This window comes from Schistocerca piceifrons, chromosome 2 (assembly GCF_021461385.2).
Source record: "Schistocerca piceifrons isolate TAMUIC-IGC-003096 chromosome 2, iqSchPice1.1, whole genome shotgun sequence".
Lineage (NCBI taxonomy): Eukaryota > Metazoa > Arthropoda > Insecta > Orthoptera > Acrididae > Schistocerca > Schistocerca piceifrons.
In genome coordinates, this window is record NC_060139.1 from 332,284,406 (window position 1) to 332,307,305 (window position 22,900).

A 22,900-nucleotide genomic window follows, 5' to 3' on the forward strand; every position below is an offset into this window, starting at 1 on the left:
TAGACACGCCATATTCGACGACTATACTGGTTTTAACAGTACCAATACACTGTATCGTGACAGCCCCTGTACAAAGCCGCGCGTCAGTCAGAAAGTGGCAAACATTAAAAGAAATGGGTTACAAATGGGATCAAGCGACAAATATCAGATAAACAGCAACAATGATAGCACAAAATTATCTTTTACGACACGTGGTATTAATACGCGCACACAGAGCCATTTAAGCAATGATTCTTCATTTCTGAGGTTTGCAGGGTATAGATACAGTTGAACAACATCAGATCCAAAGTATTCAGAAATGTGCTAGTGAACATTAATATGCAGTGTGCCCACTCTTCGCTTTTATGACGGCTTGAAATCTACTGGCAACATTTTGAATGAGGTGTCTGAAAGTCTGGAAGATTGACAGCCCGTTGTTCCTCAAAAGCCGAACTTCAAGAAGGTACTAAAGTTGGACGCTAGGGTCTGGAGTGAAGTCGACTTTCTAACTCACTCATCCAAAAGGAGGTCTGTTGGGTTCAGGTCGAGCCTCTGGGAAGATCAGTCCATTTCAGGAATGTTATTCTCTACAGACCATTAGCACCCTGATGCAGCTTTATGACTGAGTGCATTGTCGTACTGACACAGTCGTCGCTACGAACTGCTCCTACACTGTATGTAGAAACATTGCTGTAACATTTGTTCATATCCGTTTGCATTTAGTGTTTTCTTAAGCGCAGTAAAGGGACCGCACCCTAAGGACGAAAAATACCTCCATAACGTAACACCAGCACCTGCTCTGTACTTGATCGCTGGCACTATGCATGACGGGAGGCAGCGTCCTCTGGGCATTCGCCAAACCCAAACCCTTCTAACGGATTGCCACAAGGTATAGCATGATTCGTCACTCCGAATCACTCATTTCCGGCCATCCGCTGTTCACCGGTCTCGCTCTTTACACCACCTCAAGCATCGCTTAGAGCTGACCACAGATATGTGCGGCTTATGAAGAGGTGCTTGACTAATGTACCCATTCTTTTCTCCTCCCTAATCACAGTGATTGCGCTAGTAAGACTGTTGGTACGACTTTCAGACACTCCGCTGATTTCGATGGCGTTTTACAACTACCCTCCACAGTGCTTGGCGGTCTCTGACTGTCACTACGTGTGGTCTGCTTCGCCTTGGTTTAGCTTTGGTTGTTCCTTCGCGTTTCCACTTCATAGATGTATCACCAACAGTCGATTCAGGCAGCTTCAGAAAGATAGAAACATCCTAATGGATTTGTTACTCAGATAACATCCAATAAGTAGCCCATATTCGAAGTCACTGAGTCTGCTGTCAGACCCACTCTGCTGTTACTGCTTCTCTCCTGACGACAGAATACTCCCCGCCTTCTTGCTGGGGGCTCCACCTCTCATTACATCTAGAGGTCCATTTCGTATTAGATACGTGTGTCCCAATACTTTTGACCAGTAGACGTACAACGGCGCTCCAAATCCCCATCCTTCCGTCCAGAATTAGGTATTCCTTGTTTGCCCTAAATTGTTTGGTGCAAAGGCTGTGTGATTGTTCCTAGTCAATCTCTTTCCCCATTCTTTCTCCGTCGGAGCATGTAATCTCGCTGTCGGCGGGCGTTCTGCCTTTTTCATGACATCCTTCTACAGCAGCTTCCGTTTGTCACCTTCTCCTACACTCGTACCTTTCCATATTCGCTGCACTGTTTGTCGTCCGGTTGGTTATCCTATAATTTTTACGTTTTGCATTGCCGCACTAACGTTCCACGTGACGCAGACGTACATGTTCCACGCTCAGACTCATGGCCTGTGTTCGAGCTGACTAGCATAGATCATAGCTACAGGGTTGAGGTTGCATAAAGATCACCAGGCCACAGAAATAGAATTCCAAGGAAAGGTAGGAGGAGGATTGGGACTTAAAGTAACGTCAATGACAAGGTCATTAGAGTCGGAGCGCAAGCGTCTATTTTAGAGAAGCTTGGGAAATGAAAAAGGCCTTGTTTTCTTAAAACGAAGTGTCCCAGTACTTGCCTTAAGCGATTTAGGAAAGCAATGGATAAATATAGATGGCAGGATCAAGAACGGAATCGCCGCGCGAGGTAGCCGTGCGGTCTCATGCGCCTTGCCACGGTTCTCGTGGCTGTCCCCGTCGGAGGTTCGAGTCCTCCCTCGGACGTGGATGGAAGTGTTGCCCTTAGCGTAAGTTAGTTTAGGTTAAATTAAGTAGTGTGTAAGTCTAGGGCCCGATGACCTCAGCAGTTTGGTCGCATTAGAATTTACCACAAATTTCAAGTAAGAACAGAATCCCAGTCTTTCCAAATGAAAGTCCAAAGTCTTACTCACTACATCATGTCGCTAGGTAGAGAAATTTGAATGCAGGACGTTCGAATGTACATGATATGCATAAAAAAGACGTAACGTACAGGTACGTCAAACTTGCAAAACACTTTGAAGATTTTAATACAACGCCAAAAATTAATTATACAGCGAACAACATTATTGTATACGCAGAACTATAAAAATTATTGACTGCTGCCAGCACCGGTTGGAAAACTAAGTTCAAATGGCTCCAAGCACTATGGGACTTAACATCTGAGGTCATTAGTCCCCTAGACTTAGAACTACCTAAACCTAACTAACCTAAGGACATCACATATATCCATGCCCGAGGGAGAATTCGAAACTGCCACCTTAGCACCCGCGAGGGAAAACTAAGTAATTCAGTTTCTTAAAAAGGAGATACTACGTTGATTAAAGAAATACGCAGAACCATATATTCAAGACAAACAGCGACAATTTTGTTATTGTGAGAGGTAAATCACTGACGCAAGTGTGAAGAATAACCAATGAGATGCAGCAGAAAGCCTGCAGGATGCGTTAGTTATGAGTCAGTGCACGCCCTTATCTCCGTGCGACAGTAACTCTCAGCTCGAAATTTCGCATTCAGTGCTGTTGCCACGGTCACACGCTTATGTCACAGTTGGCAGACATGCCGACAAGCACTTATCAGCATAATTTGGCTAGCAACTCAACGTTATGTTGCGGTCTTACGACAGAAAATTCTATTTTGCATTAATAGCAGCTCGTTAGAGATGAGAGCACTCCATTTATACATCAGACTACGAGGACAGGTCAGTACCTAGTTTGTGACACAGCAATAATTTCTGTTAATCCGTATCAGTGATATAAAAGTGATTAATATTTATGTTGAAGTTTCAAACAGCCACTCGTACTTGTAGTTGTCTTTTCCATGTTAACGGTAAAATATCTTTTCCACACTAAAAAAAAATACATGCCTTATGCTGCAGTTAAATGCCCTTCGTCTTATTATAACACGACAGATTTCAATGCTTCTAGCCTCTTCATCAGATGACGAGGGTACGCAGTACTATTATTAATTTAGGGAAATAGGAACTGCTTGAGTCTGTAATTTGATGCTCATCCTTTTCATACCCCATGATTGGCCTCACCATCTAATTTCAGCTCTTACTTTTCATGCCCCATGATTAGCCTCATCATCTAATTTCAGCTCTTCCTTTTCATACCCTATGATTAGCCTCATCATCTGATTTCAGTCTGAGCCAATTTCTTCTTTTCCGATTTTGATGTTAGGAACCTCGAAATTAGACATGGTATAATGAAAAGAAGGAGCAATTTATTTTTTCTTAATTAATCATAACTCTCCATCAACGGTAGGAAGTTTAAATCTTTGTCAAAGATATTATATAAAAGACCTTGACAGTGTACTTGGGTACTTACATTGAGATCTTCCATAATATTAGAATGGAAGCGAAGGTTTTACGAAATTTTCGTCGGAGATTTTTCATGGTACAATACGTGCTTCAATTGCTAGCCCTCTACAGTGATAAGTGGCGTAGAAAATAAAGCAAAATATATTTCAAATTGCGTTGAACATTTTGAATGAACTAACGAAACCTTCTCTAATATCCGCCGCGTCGTAGTGTCATGTTGTCGCAAAGTTTCGACGTGTTTCCTACTTTTCATCTTCGCATAAAGATGACGAGTAGAACACTGGTCGAAACGTTTCGACAACAGAACGCGACGACTCGGCTGATAACCCAAGGATATTTCATGAATGAGATTCGCCAAGGAAGCCTGTATTCCCATATTTTAATTTGAAGTTTGCGTTCTTTACGCACAAAAAAACGAGTTGGATGAAGTTCATGCGAAATTTACGCTGCTAAAAGACACTATTCATTACTGAATCGAAGAACTGAAACGTGCTTGCAGAAGCATAAAGTTTGAAGCGCCCTTCAGCCAAACCAGTGCAAAGTAAAAGAACGAAAAATAACATGATATGTGATATGGTAGTGAAACGAATGATACATGGACCAGTGAAATTGTTTGCCGGATTTCAGACTGCAATGAAAGGCCAGAGCGACGAATTAGTGGAAGTTAGGTGTACAATATCGGAAAACACTTGAGGGAGAAGCATGGGTAGCTGAAAATCACAATGTACAGAAGAGTCTAGGCTGCCATTACCCAGCAGTGGATGTCAAGTAGCATGTGATGATCGTGAATATGATAAAGGAAGATCGTAAAATGAATATTGAAGAGTAATATTCATTGCTGCTTATCTCACTAGGCGTAGGATAGATACTGCCTACAGGAAAATTAAAGAGACCTTTGGAGAAAAGAGAGCCACTTGTATGAATATCAAGAGCTCAGATGGAAATGCAGTTCTAAGCAAAGAAGGGAAAGCAGAAAGGTGGAAGGAGTATATAGAGGGTCTATACAAGGGCGATGTACTTGAGGACAATATTATGGAAATGGAAGAGGATGTAGATGAAGATGAAATGGGAGATACGATACTGCGTGAAGAGTTTGACAGAGCACTGAAAGACCTGAGTCGAAACAAGGCCCCGGGAGTAGACAACATTCCATTGGAACTACTGACGGCCTTGGGAGAGCCAGTCCTGACAAAACTCTAGCATCTGGTGAGCAAGATGTATGAGACAGGCGAAATACCCTCAGACTTCAAGAAGAATATTATAATTCCAATCCCAAAGAAAGCAGGTGTTGACAGATGTGAAAATTACCGAACAATCAGTTTAATAAGTCACAGCTGGAAAATTCTAACGCGAATTCTTTACAGACGAATGGAAAAACTGGTAGAAGCAGACCTCGGCGAAGATCAGTTTGGATTCCGTAGAAATATTGGAACACGTGAGGCAATACTGACCCTACGACTTATCTTAGAAAATAGATTAAGGAAAGGCAAAACTACGTTTCTATTATTTGTAGACTTAGAGAAAGCTTTTGACACTGTTGACTCCAGTCAACATTGTCAAAAGCTTTCTCTAAGTCTACAAATTCTAAAGGTGGTAGGGGTAAAATACAGGGAGCGAAAGGCTATTTACAGTTTGTACAGAAACCAGATGGCAGTTATAAGAGTCGAGGGGCATGAAAGGGAAGCAGCGGTTGGGAAGGGAGTGAGACAGGGTTGTAGCTTATCCCCGATGTTATTCAATCTGTATATTGAGCAAGCAGTAAAGGAAACAAAAGAAAAATTCGGAGTAGGTATTAAAGTCCATGGAGAAGAAATAAAAACGTTGAGGTTCGTCGATGACATTGTAATTCTGTCAGAGACAGCAAAGGACTTGGAAGAGCAGTTGAACGGAATGGACAGTGTCTTGAAAGGAGGATATGAGATGAACATCAACAAAAGGAAAACGAGGATAATGGAATGTAGTTGAATTAAGTCGGGTGATGCTGAGGGAATTAGATTAGAAAATGAGACACTTAAAATAGTAAAGGAGTTTTGCTATTTGGGGAGCAAAATAACTGATGATGGTCGAAGTAGAGAGGATATAAAATGTAGATTGGCAATGGCAAGGAAAGCGTTTCTGAAGAAGAGAAATTTGTTAACATCGAGTATAGATTTAAGTGTCAGGTTGTCGTTTCTGAAAGTATTTGTATGGAGTGTAGCCATGTATGGAAGTGAAACATGGACGATAAATAGTTTGGACAAGAAGAGAATAGAAGCTTTCGAAATGTGGTGCTACAGAAGAATGCTGAAGATTAGATGGGTAGATCACATAACTAATGAGGAGGTATTGAATAGAATTGAGGAGAAGAGGAGTTTGTGGCACAACTTGACATGAAGAAGGGACCGGTTGGTAGGACATGTTCTGAGGCATCAAGGGATCACAAATTTAGCATTGGAGGATAGCGTGGAAGGTAAAAATGTAGAGGGAGACCAAGAGATGAATACACTAAGCAGATTCAGAAGGATGTAGGTTGCAGTAAGTACTGGGAGATGAAGAAGCTTGCACAGGATAGAGTAGCATGGAGAGCTGCATCAAACCAGTCTCAGGACTGAAGACAACAACAACAGTTACAATAATATTCATTGCTAATCAACTACATTAGTCCGTCAAAATCTGGAACTGTAAATTCTCCCTGTGACCTGGGTGAAGTGATTGACGAGTTTTGGCGATGGAGGAATGTAGAATGTTCAAGTTTGAGGGTTGCCCAGAAAGTAATGTACGACATTTTTTTTCTTCAACAATTCTTTATTGAACATAATGAGAATTACACATAACGAAAGAATGGTGTTTTATCTACACACCCTATTTTTCCACGTAATCTCAATGCTGTTCTACGGTCTTCCTCCAGCGTGAAACAAGGGCGTGTATGCCCCGTCGGTACTAACATTTGTCCAGTGCTTCACTGTGTGGATCACCTCCTCATCGTCCTCAAAATGTTTTCCACGAATGGTATCCCTTAATGGCCCAGACAAGTGGAAGTCCGAGGACGTTAGGCCAGGGCTGTAGGCCGATGGGATAACACTGTCCAACCCTTTTTTGCGATGTGTTGGAGCAGTCCTCAGACTTGTGTGGGACCGAGCGTCATCGTGTTGCAACAAAACATCTCCTGGATTTTTGTGGCACCGAAGTCGCCGGAAGAGCGTCTTGAGTTTTGTTAATGTGTTGACCTATGCTTCTGAATTAGAGGTACCACGTCTTCGCATCACGTCAAAGAGAATCACACCTTCACAGTCGCAGAACACGATGATCATGAAATTACCGGAGGAAGCAGTTGCTTTTAATTTTTTCTTCTGTGGGTTGTGGGAATGGCATCATTCCATCGACTGTCGTTTTGTTTCGAGCTCAACACCCAGGTTTCATCACCTGTCACAATCCGAGACAAGAAGGCCACTCCTCAGCATCAAAACGCTGCAACAAATTAAGACAAGTGTTTTTTCTCTGCGATTTGTGATCTATCGTTAGACACCGCGGTACTCGTCTTGCACACACTTTTGAATATCCAAGAGCGCGGATAATTGCATCCGCACTTCCTTTGCTGCCGAGTCGTAATGCGTCTGTCCTCGCGAATGACATCAGCTCGCTGCAACATATCAGGTGTGACAGCCGTGGACGGTCTTCCCGACGGCTGCAAAAATGCCCAGCGACTGACTGTAGTTCTGTCTAGAGCAGATACTCTATAGAGTTTGCACAAGCGTTTTTGGATGTTCCCCTCAGTTTTTTTTTTTTTCCTGTGCAGTGAGAAATTCAATGACGGCACGTTGTTTGTAACATACATCACCTACAGACGCCATTTTGAAACGGTCCTGCAGCTACGCTACCAGTTGGAAGTGTCGGAAACTTTTTAGCGCGCTCGCACGGGAGACTTCAAATAATACATACATAACGTTTCGCATTCGTAGTTTGTTTTCAGCTGAGAAAAAACATGTGGTGCATTACTTTCTGGGCAACCCTCGTACAATGCGCGGGTAGTTGTGACGATCCCCGTCACACTCCTGAGTCCATTATCAATCAAAACCAAGAGTAAATCCTTTTTTGAAGCCATCAAAGACGATAAGCACGCTTTGTCAGGTGAAAAGGTCATGGCGATTTTTTTTTCGCGATGCAGCGTTAACTGGAACAGTTGCTCAGAGGCCGAAGCGCAATTACAATCTACTATGTGTCGTCAATGAATTATATGAGCTCGGACTTCGAAACGTTCAAGAATGTTGAACAAGAAAGTGTTCTTTCCTCATGACAAAACTCCAATCAAATCAACAGTACTCACAATTATGAATATTCTTAGCCTGACTCCCAAGATGGTTAGTCAGCCACCTAATTCTCCGAATGCAGCACGAAAGGACTTATTCTTGTCCTGTAAATAGAAAATTCGTTTAGCTGGGACAAAAATTTTCGTAAAAAAATGACCACCTACGAAACAGTACATTCTGCAGTTTGACACAAACCAGCTTCCGAGAAAAAATAAATGATAATCGAAGTAGTGTATGCTGAGATATGAAATGCCTAACAACAACTTATTTGTCGTTCTTTTATCAGAATTACCTACTTCCGCTGCATCTACTCCGTCATGCACTGAACGTTGTGTGACGGAAGGCAATCACTCGCCTTGTTTTGTGTATATGTCTTCTACGTGAAATATAAGATTATATTCAAGATCTAAGACATTAATGTTTCCGTTCCTTGTTGAAGAACATGAAGCATTATGTAAAACTTTTTCTTTCAAGTACAACATATTCGCCGTTAACTGTAGAAATTATTTATTTCAAAATTACAATTTCGACCTTTGGGCCATTATCAAGTGATAAAGTACAAGATTTTGCTTCAGCACATGTCAGACTTCAAAAGCCTCCGACATGTATACATGTGATCTTCAAAACTAAGCGTTTTCACCGTAGAAATTCAATAACAACAAATGAGTGTGTTTCTACGATATTGCACTTGTGAAATAAATCATTTCTACAGTCAACGGCGAATATGATGTCCTACATGACTGTGAACCCCGACCATGAGAAATAAATTATTATGCAAGAGGTCTGGCGGGGGTTCTGCAATGGGTCGCTATGGATGATCAACGACGGTTACCACAGTGACAGTTCGCATCAAGGAATTTGTGAACGATTACACATGTTTCTTTCTTTGTATAGGTTTACTGTCACATAACTTATTTCTTAGGCAAACTAGTGTAACTAAGTTCCAAGAAGACAAATTCCAGTCTTTTGACGCACAGAAAGTTCACGTCTTTTCTGCATTACAGAAGAAAATACTTCTTCCACCTGCCCGCTTGCCAGACGTGTCTGCAGTTGAATGCGGATAGTTTATAGGCCGTTTGTAAGAATCCATCAAGCAGGAAGGGCTACGGAAATGTTCGAAGTAATCCGTTGAGCAGTGTATCACAAACAAATTAAACTCTTCTCTTCTTTTATATCTTGATCAGACGATATTGTTACTTCATTACTTGAAGAAATACAGCAACCAACCTCTTTAAAAATTGGTTTCCTCAGTGGGAAGGCTGGATGCCAGTTGAGGAGCAACTTCACTGTCTAGAAAGTCTGCAACATGGTCGGGAGAGCTGTGGGCTGTCCACGTGCTCCTCTTTACTGCATCCACACGAGGCCGCAAGGCAGAGGACGACACGGAAGCTGCTAGACATCCCTTGGGCCTTCGTGTCCTGTTGAGGAGCTATTTAGATTGAGAGAAAGTTCTGGGCTCACCGTAAGACACATTGAGCCTCTCCAAAAACTACACATCAGTTAGTAAGTAGTCTACGTAGTTCAGTTTTGTGTGAAGATGGAGAATTGCTATAAAAACGCGAGGTCCATTCGATACTCTTAGCCTTCAAAAAGCTTTTGATTCAGTACCACCACGACAGTTGTGCTTTAGACCCTGAGGTACTCGTTACCTGCAGAACGCTCCAAGCAGGCGGAAATTAAGATTTGTGAATTGCAGTTTGATTAAGTTTCTCTTACGCGGTTCCACTTGGTCGCAAATACTACGCAGTTTGACTCTTAATTTCTTTACTTCCTTTGCCTTTGGCAGATCCATGTTCACGAGTAGACAATGGAAAGAATTGTGGCCGTTTTGAGGCGGAGGAGTTGGCTGCTGCCCATGAGTAACTAACTCCAAGCTGCTTTGGCTTCATATGGCTACTGCGAATATTGCGGGTGACGGAAAGGCAGGCCGATCTCGTGCTGCAAAGGTGCCGTGGGCCTTGCCTGCTATTCCTATTGCCTACGTGGTTCACACAAAAGTCCGTTATAGCGCCAAGCTCCAAGTCACCTGATGGTGGCTGATACGTCACGCCCAGATCTGGAGCTATCTCGCAGGATAGGCTGTAATGGCAAACGGCCGAAAAGTAAGCCTCATGCTTCTAACGAATATGTCCCGGGACGAACTGTCCGCTAGATTATTCCGGGATCAACTGAGAGCGCAGATTGCAGTCAGCAGTTGAGCAGCAGTCACTTTGGCACCAACGATGTCGGTCGGCTGGGATCTGAGACCATTCTCGGTTCTTTCTGGAGACTGATAGGAGTGGTGAAGACAGCTAGCCTACTTGCGGGAGTAGCAGCACAGCTATCGATTTTCTGCGTCGTTCCAAAGATTGACAAGGGCCATTTAGTTTGTGGCCGAGTGGAAGGTCAGTTCCGTAACGCCCTTAGTATAGCTTCATAGGCCGACACTACAGGGTCGCAGGCTGTGTTTCAAAAATGAACAGCTTATAGGAAAAAAGCGCGGGCACTTTCTGTAACGCCCACCTATCACTTCGCAGGACAGCGCTCGGGCGCATATGACGGAGGTTGTGAGTGATTTGTTCGATTGATGGGGCTGGGAAGTGCTGTACCACTCACGACCTGCCTCGGACTTAAGCCCTTTTGACTTCCATTTGATTCCTAAATTTCAGAAAGCACTTCATAGCATTCGCTTCAGAACTGTAACATCGATTCGTCGAGCAATAAATCACTCCACTCAAACTATCAACGCAACTGGCGCCGCTAAGGGTATCCTACGGTTTCCACATAACTGGCAACCGGTTATAAACAGTGCTGGTGTCTACTTTGGAGGTGAGTAAAACTTTGAAACATGTATTTTGTAAAAGTTGTAAGTAAAAAGTTGCCATTATTAAAGTTCCAGTCCTCGTATAATCTCGTTCCGTACTTGTTGGTTCATAAATTCTTCCATCGTCACCGACTGGAGATGATGTCGAACTCGATATGGTTTATAAAATTGTTCAGGCTTTCGTGGATACTTGTTGACAAACAGCCTATTGGCTGACTGAAGCGAATAGGCTGTTTGTTGATATGATTTCTCGTTCACTGGCGGTTCATTCCCAATGGGAAGCCTACGCTGCGTTATCGCGGATGCTGGCGAAGGTCCGATAGTTTTAAACAACTCTGGATATTCCTCCAACTACTTTTCCATTTCTTCCCTATCACTTTCCTTAGAGGACTTCTATTTATTCAACACTTTATTCAAATCTTGCTCCTTCAGTACCTCTACATTGGTTATCAGTGCACACCGTGATAGATTTACCACTAACGAACCAAAATTATCCATGTTGACGGGTACTACCCGGCTTCCGTCAACCTGCTATGAACAAAACACTGCGCAATACCCAGCTCCTCATTTTTCACCAACGGTACCACTACACATAAACCACTGACTAGCAGATCTACTCCTATATCCACCCAATCGAGTTTCCCTGTACCTTAAGGTATTTTATCCCGTGAGGTGATCCTAAGGAAGCGAGGACGCAGTTCAGGTGGCTTCCCCGACATCTTGGGCGTCCTTGTGGCATTTCCGTATTTTCGGCAGTAGTACCTAGCGGAACGCTCTGCAATCCAGTTCTATTATGCACTGTTCCAGATAGACTTTCGCGTGACGTGTACTCAGAAAATTCAGTTCAAGTATGACATCGTAGCTGACGTCAATTCGAAGAAGTATTGCCACACAAGGTGGGAAGTCTTTCCCTCTCACTCGGTGGTTCATCAAAGGCAAACCCGGAGAACGGACGTTGTTCGCACCTACACCACTCAGTTTGCAACGAGGCGGGTTCAAATTCCATATTGCAAGTACACCTCGACTTGCAGCAGATACCTGCAATCATGTACCCAGTATAACTTTTACACTCTTCCTCCTACACAGCCCATCGTACAATAATCTGCCACTGATTACGCACAGGGATCTCCAGTGCTCACATTTACTGGGAACGCAGTGCAGAGTCCGCAGTGTTCCCGTTTTTGTTTAACGCAGGAGTGTGAACTCCATCCTATGACCATCTTCCCTGTGGCTGTGGAAACCTACGCTGACATTCCCACACCGAGTGTCCAATACCGAGTCTGCTTACACCTCCCAGACTGAAGTTACCTACAGTTGCGCCGAACATCTCTAGGCTGACCACACCGATAACATGTGAGCTCCGAATTGAAAACCACCCACCTATCCCTACGTCTGTTCACTGAATCTACTTCTGCAAAAGCCGTTGCTATTACCACAGCTTCGTTTAACGATTTAAAGTATTACAAACCTTGTGGCGTAGTTTTATGCTGTAATAATTTTGTATTCGACGCTCAAAATGAAATTTCCTGGCTTCTTTAAGATCAGTATTACATTTTCTTTCCGAAGAATTTTATTGCAGATTCGTTTAAAATTTTAGGAAGAATAGGAGCATAGTTAATTTTATCTTTATCCAGTAAAAGGTCAGATTAAAGTCTCTCGTTATGTTTCTAGCGTTATTTTTCGTGTTGCCTTGAGAACCAGAGACGTCACAATACTGCTGTGCATCTAGAGGATAAATATTTTTTACCTCCATGGCTGTACAGGAACGTCCAATAATCCCTGAATAACTAGAAACTGATTAAAAAATTAACATTATCATAGAGGATGTCCCAGGAGGAATGGTAAATATTCAGGGATATAACAAGAACGCTCATTCGAAGCAAAAAAAATCTAGTAACCGTGGGCTCTAAAGTGCACAGCTTAAGAGAGATGAGCATTTGTTCGTCTAGTACTGTGAAACACATCCCTTTTGAGTGGCCATAACTGTTAAGATATGCGTTTTAGAACCCATGTTCACTAGACAATTTTTTCTTGTTTTGATCCATACTGCCACCTCTCAAAACATGGAAAGTAAAGAACTTGCAGTAGAAGATATTTGTTTCAAAGTACTGAAGATGATGAAGTGTTCATAGGTCTTAAGGTATTCGTTTTGCCGGCCGTTGTGGCCAAACGGTTCTAGGCGCTTCAGTCCGGAACCGCGCTGCTGCTACGGTCGCAGGTTCGAATCCTGCCTCGGGCATGGATGTGTGTGGTGTCCTTAGGTTAGTTAGGTTTAAGTAGTTCTAAGTCTAGAGGCCTGATGACCTCAGGTGTTAAGTTCCATAGTGCTTAGAGCCATTTGAACCATTTTTGTATTCATTTTAGAAACCATGTTTGCTAGACATTTTTCGCTTCGAATGATCATTCCTGTCATATCTCTTAATATTCATCATTCCTCCTGGAACACTTTGTATATGTCACTGCAAGGCAGTGAAAACCCTTGGTACTAAACATTATATGAGTCAAAGCAAGCATGGATAAATAGGAACTGATCAAAAACTTAACGTTTTCATATTTTCTTTAAAATGCCATTAATAGACAAAGAAACTCTTGACAAAGCTTCAAGTATCTTCTTGTTGGCAACGCCTGTCGGCTCGGAGAGATTGCGACCCTTCTACTCGAAAGCTTCGTGCTGCGCCCAGAAGAACCAAATGCTTACCCCACGTCTCCGCGTCGAGCATGCAACAAATAGAAAACACCAACCAAAAATTTGTAGTGTTGCGTTAATAACAGTTAACGACAAAATTAACATGCAACAAAGTAGATTATAAAATGTACTTCACCGTATATCATGGAGACAGCAAAACTCACAGTGGAACATCATCAGACGCTGTATCACAACAGACCTCAGAAATTCACTCGCATCTTACGGGAAATTTCAGTTGGCAGATCTCTCAGGAATTCCTCTATCGCCCTCTGTTCTGCCTCTTGTTGACGTTATTATCTGTCAGTTCGTAAGTATTAACATTTAACTTCCAATTTCGGTCTACAAAACTTTCCAGAGATTCTCCTTACCTCTGCATTATGCTACTGAGATGCTGTCGATAATACCTAGAAATATTCTTTCTCCTATGGGATTCCAACAAACCTTCCTGGAAATCCTAGAAGGAACGAACATTCGGCAGTTTCTAATAGTACACCACATATGCCCTTCCAGCCCCTGTTAACTCCAACCCAACAATACTCAACAGCTGATCGCCATACAACCCTCCAACTTTGCGTTATCCAAAAAAGCCAAAGTATCCTTCCCTGACCTACATGAAAAAGGAGTCACTTAGGACAGCCGTGGACGTACTACGGGAGAGGGAACTGTTCCCTTCTCTTCTCTCCCTATGTAATTCTAAATTTTTGCCACAATCTCTTTGGTTCCTAATGTAACTCTCAATTATCTTTCCGAAACCTATCTAATTCCTTTATAACCCTAAGCTGTTTGCTCACATTTGAGGGACTTGATCAACTAAGTACTGGACTGCCTCCTGAGATGATACTTTCTTATCCTCACAAGCTGATACCATCCTGCTTACAACCTGCCACAATCAGAAGCCTTAACAAATATACCGTACGTAAGATATACTTCAGTTCCGAAAGGGAAAATAAAACAAATGACTCTACAGGTCCACACCATAATCGGCATTCACTTGTACTCTTCCGTTGAACGCTGTCGTTGAAAACTGCTGTTTCTATATTACTTTTTTTTTGCTCTGCTCAAATGTCCGACATCCAATACACCCCCACTAGATGTTCTGAGACCAAATTTATGAGCTCTAGTAGGAAGACGAGGGCAGTTCTGGTCACTTTCAACTTGGAGACAGTTGATTCATTTACTTATTACAACAGATTACTACGAAAGTCACCCGCCCGCCTCTAGTGAGTGGAGGGTGGGCATCGAACCACGGTTCTAGGAACACGTTGCGAAGTCGTGAAGATGCCTGCAGGTCGCTGTGGCCAGTGTTTCCCAGTAGTGTGGTTACCTGGCGGGGCAAGCATGCCCGGCTGGAAGAGCAGGACTGCGTCAGATGCTGGCGCGCCGATGTGGCCCGGATAGGACATATGAGGCAGGCTGGTGGTCTGCTGTACCGTGTGTCAGATGTGGTGTTATCTGGGTACGAACCCCAACCTTGCGTCTGGCTGGCAGAGTCTGGCGTTGGATCAGAGCTGGAATTGTCTATTAGATCCTCAGCCCATCGATGCAGGGCCCCCAAGCAAGCAGTCCTGTAGGATGGCGAAATGAGATAACTGTTCCAGCAGGTGGCGGGTGAGAGACGATGGCCTCACGGCTGTAGCCCGATCTACAGCGATCACTAATCTGATACCACTTGTTAGTTGGATGGTCGGTATTTATACTCGTCTGGTTAGTCTTGGTGAGCAGACACCTCAAATGTCACGTACTCAACTTACTGAAATGCTGCCAAAGTGTCCTGGGCTTTGGTAATACCGTTGACATTGACCAAGCGGCTGTGCCAGAGTACCGAGACAGATGCGGTGGCGAAATGCTGTTCTAGCTGGTTATTTACGGCAGACAACAAGAATATGGAAATGAGCGTGGGCACAGGTCTTGCGGCTACAACATGCAGGTATACACTGATGCTTCGCGTATCAAGTCGGAAGGTAACACTGGGTGTGCTTTCTTGAGTCCAAGAACGCGTCACTATGAACTTCCACTATAGCATAAACTTCCACTATAAACCATTTCTTATATAAAACAATCATGAAGGCCATTAAGTGTGCTCTAACTCGGACCAATCAAAAGTTCTTGACTATTTCTGATTTAAAAAGCATTCCCACCGTTACGGAGAGCAGGAACTGTGGAAAAATGGTCGTCAACTCCTTATATACATAGACCAGACGTAACGAAATGTTCTTGAAGAAATAATTATACGAGTATTATATCCTTTGAATAATACCTCTCGCCGGCCGGTGTGGCCGAGCGGTTCTAGGCGCTTCAGTCTGGAACCGCGCGACCGCTACGGTCGCAGGTTCGAATCCTGCCTCGGGCATGGATGTGTGTGATGTCCTTAGTTCAGTTAGGTTCAAGTAGTTCTAAGTTCTAGGGGACTGATGACCTCAGATGTTAAATCCCATAGTGCTCAGAGCTATTTGAATCATTTGAATAATACCTCGCACAGGCATTTTGTGTAACGAAAAGTCACGAACCATTCACGGACCTTCTACATCAAGTAAAAACGAACGTCAGGTCGCCGTGGGAAGAAGAATGGCAAACATCAATTGCAAATACAGGAAAACATAATGGTTTGGTTCAGTCCCACACATCTCCCTTACCTTCGTTTCACAACACGCCAGAACATCACAGGGCTATCTCTACAATCACCCGTATGGGATTCAATCATGTTAGCTTACCTACTCATTTGTATCGCCTACAACTAAAAAAATTAAACACATGTTGCGGTAATAATTACTACTTTAGGGATATCAATCATTTAATCTTCGCTTGTTCCAATAACATAGAGAACAATTCCTCACAAATCTTTAAAGTCTTAGGATACCATTACCTAAAAACATTATTAGCATCTCATTAAACAGTAGTAATGCAGTTATTACGTGTCTGATGAGATTTATTTTAGTTATCAATTTTAACATCTTCCCCAGATGTATAGAAATAATGTAATCGCTAGTTTGGTGGTTAATTAAAAATGTTTGTGTCAAACAGTATTGACTGTACAAATGTGTTTGTAAAGATATTTTGTAAAGAAAAATTAAATTATTACTTCTTTTTCTATAAATTAAGAAGTTTTCCATTTTTGTAAATAATGGAGACATATTGTTTAAATATTGTAAAGTAATATAGACCACTGTCAATAATGTCACATTCCTTTAAATACTGCGAAGAGGTCTGGAATTTAACCCAACACATTTGCAAAAAGTTCAGTTATCAAGTTGTCTTGTGACAGCCAGAGCGAGAGCACCAGCAGCAGCGAGTACTGTTTGTATAAAGCGTTTATTTAGCATTTTGTTTACGACCTTCCACTAAGGAAGGGATTCTATTTGTGTTTATCTGCTCTGCATAGTAACTAACAGCTCTTGATAAAACTTTACGTAGTTTTCGTGTTAGATTTCTTAGTGTTTTCTTGATCGTTTAGAACAGAAAGCGCCCTAAAACCGTCTTTTGTTTGTTTCGCGGCCGTTAGCCACTAGTCACTTGAATCAGCAGTTGTCTTGTGACAGCCAGAGCGAGAGCACCAGCAGCAGCGAGTACTGTTTGTATAAAGCGTTTTTGTACTTATTTGCTGCGCTTAGCTTTTAAATAGTTTTTCTGGGAAAACCTAGCGTAGTTTTCGCGTCTCGTATTTCAGTGAGTGTTTCTTGATTATCAGAGTAGCTCATCAGAAGATTATCTTGGGAATTTGTCACCGTATAGAGTAGGGTAAACATAGTCATGTGTAGGGACTGTGGTTGTTGTGAGCGGACGCAAGGAGAATTGGCCACTCTTCGGGGGCAGGTGGAGGCTTTGTCTGTTAGGCTCATCGAGCTCGAGGCGCAGGCGTCGGCTCGTAGTGGCGTTGGGGCAACTGTGGTGAGACCTATGCCTACTTCGGTGGCCTTGGAATCACATAGAACCCCTGATGTCGCTGCGTCTTCCGGCAGTGAGCATCTTACCGGTCAGCCATCACTCCAGGGTGAATGGCGGACAGTGGTGGGCTCGCGCGTGCCTGGCCGAAAGGCGAAGGTGGGATCTGGCCGCGTGGCAGCTGCCTTACCCCTTTCCAACAGGTACGGGGTGCTTCCTAGTGGTGATGACATCGTTTCCGAGCCACCACAGGATGCCTCGCCTGTTGGGCCAGTGGCCGATTCTCCGGCAAGGTCCCGACAGTCACAGAGGGCGGGCCTATTAGTTATAGGGAGCTCCAACGTTAGGCGGGTTATGGAGCCCCTCAGGAAAATAGCGGGTAGGTCGGGGAAGAATGCCAGTGTGCACTCGGTGTGCTTGCCGGGGGGTCTCGTCCGTAATGTGGAGGAGGCCCTTCCGGCAGCTATTGAACGCACTGGGTGTGACCGGCTGCAGATAGTAGCACATGTCGGAACGAATGACGCCTGCTGCTTGGGTTCTGAGGCCATCCTTGGTTCCTTCCGGCGGCTGGCTGATTTGGTGAAGACAACCAGCATCGCACGCGGAGTGCAAGCTGAGCTTAATATCTGCAGCATAGTGCCCAGAGTCGATCGCGGTCCTCTGGTTTGGAGCCGTGTGGAGGGTCTAAACCAGAGGCTCAGACGACTCTGCGACTATAATGGTTGCAAATTCATCGATCTCCGTTATTGAGTGGAGAACTGTAGGGCCCCCCTAGACAGGTCAGGCGTGCACTACACACCGGAAGCAGCTACTAGGGTAGCAGAGTACGTGTGGCGTGCACACGGGGGTTTTTTAGGTTAGAGGGACCCCCCCTTGGGCGAAACGATAAAATACCTGACGGCTTACCAGAGAGGACATTATCATCGTTGATAAAGAACGTCCGTCCTCAGAGACCAAAAACAGGAAAAGTTAACGTAATATTGGTAAACTGCAGGAGTATCCAGGGCAAGGTTCCTGAATTAGTATCTCTTATTGAAGGAAATAGTGCGCATATAGTATTAGGAACGGAAAGTTGGTTAAAACCGGAAGTGAACAGTAACGAAATCCTAGACACAGAATGGAATATATACCGCAAGGATAGGATAAACGCCAATGGTGGAGGAGTATTTATAGCAGTAAAGAATTCAATAATATCCAGTGAAGTTATTAGCGAATGCGAATGTGAAATAATCTGGGTTAAGCTAAGTATCAAAGGTGGGTCAGATATGATAGTCGGATGCATCTATGTACCACCTGCATCAGCAACCGTAGTAGTTGAGCGCCTCAGAGAGAATCTGCAGAACGTCGTGAAGAAGTTTCGTGATCATACTATTGTAATAGCGGGAGACTTCAATCTACCAGGTATAGAATGGGATAGTCACACAATCAGAACTGGAGCCAGGGACAGAGACTCTTGTGACATTATCCTGACTGCCTTGTCCGAGAATTACTTCGAGCAGATAGTTAGAGAACCAACTCGTGAAGCTAACGTTTTAGACCTCATAGCAACAAATAGACCGGAACTTTTCGACTCCGTGAATGTAGAAGAGGGTATCAGTGATCATAAGTCAGTGGTTGCATCAATGACTACAAGTGTAATAAGAAATGCCAAGAAAGGAAGGAAAATATATTTGCTTAACAAGAGTGATAGGGCACAAATCGCAGAATATCTGAGTGACCACCATCAAACGTTCATTTCTGAGGAAGAGGATGTGGAACAAAAATGGAAAAAATTCAGAAACATCGTCCAGTACGCCTTAGATAAGTTCGTACCGACTAAGGTCCAAAGCGAGGGGAAAGATCCACCGTGGTATAACAATCATGTACGAAAGGTACTACGGAAACAAAGAAAGCTTCATCATAGGTTTAAGAGTAGTCGAATCATAGCTGATAAGGAAAAGCTGAACGAAGCGAAAAAGAGCGTAAAGAGAGCAATGAGAGAAGCATTCAACGAATTCGAACATAAAACATTGGCAAACAATCTAAACAAGAACCCTAAAAAGTTTTGGTCATATGTAAAATCGGTAAGCGGATCTAAATCCCCTATTCAGTCACTCGTTGACCACGATGGCACCGAAACAGAGGACGACCGAAGAAAGGCAGAAATACTGAATTCAGTGTTCCGAAACTGTTTCACTGCGGAAAATCGTAACACGGTCCCTGACTTCAGCCGTCGCACGGACGCTAAAATGGAAAATATTGAAATAAACGATATCGGAATTGAAAAACAACTGCTATCACTTAGTAGCGGAAAAGCATCCGGACCAGACGAGATACCCTTAAGATTCTACAGTGATTATGCTAAAGAACTTGCCCCCTTTCTATCAGCAATTTATCGTAGATCGCTGGAAGAACGTAAAGTACCTAGCGACTGGAAGAAAGTGCAGGTCGTTCCCATTTTCAAGAAGGGTCATAAATCAGATGCGAATAATTATAGGCCTATTTCGCTTACGTCAATCTGTTGTAGAATAATGGAACATGTTTTGTGTTCTCGTATTATGACGTTCTTAGATAATACAAATCTCCTTCATCATAACCAACATGGATTCCGCAAACAGAGATCATGTGAAACTCAGCTCGCCCTATTTGCCCAAGAAATTCACAGTGCCGTAGACACTGGCGAGCAGATTGATGCCGTATTCCTGGACTTCAGGAAGGCATTTGATACGGTTCCGCACTTACGTTTAGTGAAAAAAATACGAGCTTACGGAATATCGGACCAGGTTTGTGATTGGATTCAGGATTTCCTAGAAGAAAGAACACAACATGTCATTCTTAACGGTTCAAAATCTGCAGATGTAGAGGTAATTTCGGGAGTACCGCAAGGAAGCGTGATAGGACCTTTATTGTTTACAATATACATAAATGACTTAGTTGACAACATCGGTAGCTCCGTGAGGCTATTTGCAGATGACACGGTTGTCTACAAGAAAGTAGCAACATCAGAAGACTCGTACGTACTCCAGGAAGACCTGCAGAGGATTAATGCATGGTGCGACAGCTGGCAGCTTTCCCTAAACGTAGATAAATGTAATATAATGCGCATACATAGGGGCAGAAATCCATTCCAGTACGATTATGCCATAGGTGGTAAATCATTGGAAGCGGTAACGACCGTAAAATACTTAGGAGTTACTCTCCGGAGCGATCTGAAGTGGAATGATCACATAAAACAAATAGTGGGAAAAGCAGGCGCCAGGTTGAGATTCATAGGAAGAATTCTAAGAAAATGTGACTCATCGACGAAAGAAGTAGCTTACAAAACGCTTGTTCGTACGATTCTTGAGTATTGCTCATCAGTATGGGACCCTTACCAGGTTGGATTAATAGAAGAGATAGACATGATCCAGCGAAAAGCAGCGCGATTCGTCATGGGGACATTTAGTCAGCGCGAGAGCGTTACGGAGATGCTGAACAAGCTCCAGTGGCGGACACTGCAAGAAAGGCGTTACGCAATACGGAGAGGTTTATTATCGAAATTACGAGAGAGCACATTCCGGGAAGAGATGGGCAACATATTGCTACCGCCCACATATATCTCGCGTAATGATCACAACGAAAAGATCCGAGAAATTAGAGCAAATACGGAGACTTACAAGCAGTCGTTCTTCCCACGCACAATTCGTGAATGGAACAGGGAAGGGGGGGATCAGATAGTGGTACAATAAGTACCCTCCGCCACACACCGTAAGGTGGCTCGCGGAGTATAGATGTAGATGTAGATGTAGACATTATGCTACCACCTGCTACCTCTCAGTGAAGCACTACAGACAAGCGCACAAAAGCGACATCGGCTTCATCATATAAATCCTTTCCGCCTTTATCTGCTCAAGCTACATTGCCTGCCAAAATGAGTGAAACACCCAGCACGGTTGGATGTTAGTGTAACTTCGTCCTAAAATGATACAATCTGGTAAAATGGCGTACATCGTGTTACTTGTTACTGCCACAAGGGGCAGCACTTTATGGCACAAGGTTATGTTCTTGTATTAGCGAGACTGCGCAAACGCTTCCAATAGAGCTAGAAATTGAACTACTACAACACATTAAAGACCTTGAACATTTCAACGTACTGAATGGAGTAAGTAATCTGGTATTTGAGACAGTCAAGAAGAATGAAATTGACAATTGATTCAGCAAGTAGCCATTGATGGTAGGTTAAATACCTACTTAATTTAGCCAAACAAACAATAAGCATTTAACACCCTACCTATAATTCGATAAACCATACTTCCGTGTTAATAGTTACGTTTAATCATCTACTCATCATCATTTAAAACTGATTATACTTTTATAGCGTTCAGTCTGGAGCATAGTCCCCCTTATAAAATTCCTCCATGATCCCCTATTCAGTGCTAACATTGGTGCCTCTTCTGATGTTAAGCCTATTACTTCAAAATTATTCTTAACCGAATCCAGGTACCTTCTCCTTGGTCTACCCCGACTCCTCCTACCCTCTACTGCTGAACCCATGAGTCTCTTGGGTAACCTTGCTTCTCCCATGCGTGTAACATGACCCCACCATCTAATCCTGTCGCCCTGACTGCTACATCTATAGAGCTCATTCCCAGTTTTTCTTTGATTTCCTCTTTGTGGATACCCTCCCGCCATTGTTCCCATCTACTAGTACCTGCAATCATCCTAGCTACTTTCATATCCGGAACCTCAACCTTATTGATAAGGTAACCTGAATCCACCCAGCCCACGTTTAATAAGCCGAAATTATTGAAGTTACTAACAAATAAAGTTATTATCAAAATTATTAAAATGTAAATTTGTTCAATCATATTTTGGGTCTCTAATCATATTCAGCAAAGAAAAATTTGGAATGCAGATGAGTCTGCATTGCCAACTGTACAGAGGACTCCTAAAATACTTGTAGCAAGAAAAAAGAAGCAAGTAGGAGCATTAACAGGTGCAGAACGAGATCAGAATGCCATTTTGAAGTGCTGTATGAGCTCTTCTGAAAATTTTATTCTATCTGCACCCATCTTTGCAAGAAAAAGGAAAAAATATGAACCGTTTAATAGTGCACCAATTGGCACATTAGGTCAAGTTACTGGATTAGTGTGGGTGATTGGGGTCCTGTTTCTATAATGGTTGTAGTTTTTCAAGGAATATGCTAATCCTATTAAGAAGAACAAGTTTCTTCTCTTAGTGGATGGCCATACAACCCATAAATATCTTGGTGCACTGATTTATACCAAAGAAAATAATATCATAATGACGTCATTAGTACCTCACCGCACACTCTATTTGCATCTATTAGTTGTGACATTCTTTGGTCCACTTAAAACAAACTACAACGAAGATGTTTCTAATTAGTTGAGAAATCATCGTGGGAGAGTTGTGGGGCAGTTTCGTGCGGTCAGTTTGTTATCAGCAGCATATAGAAAACTCCGCTATTCACAATGCAACTAGCGGCTCTGCAAAAATCGGAATCTGGCCACCGAAACCCCAAT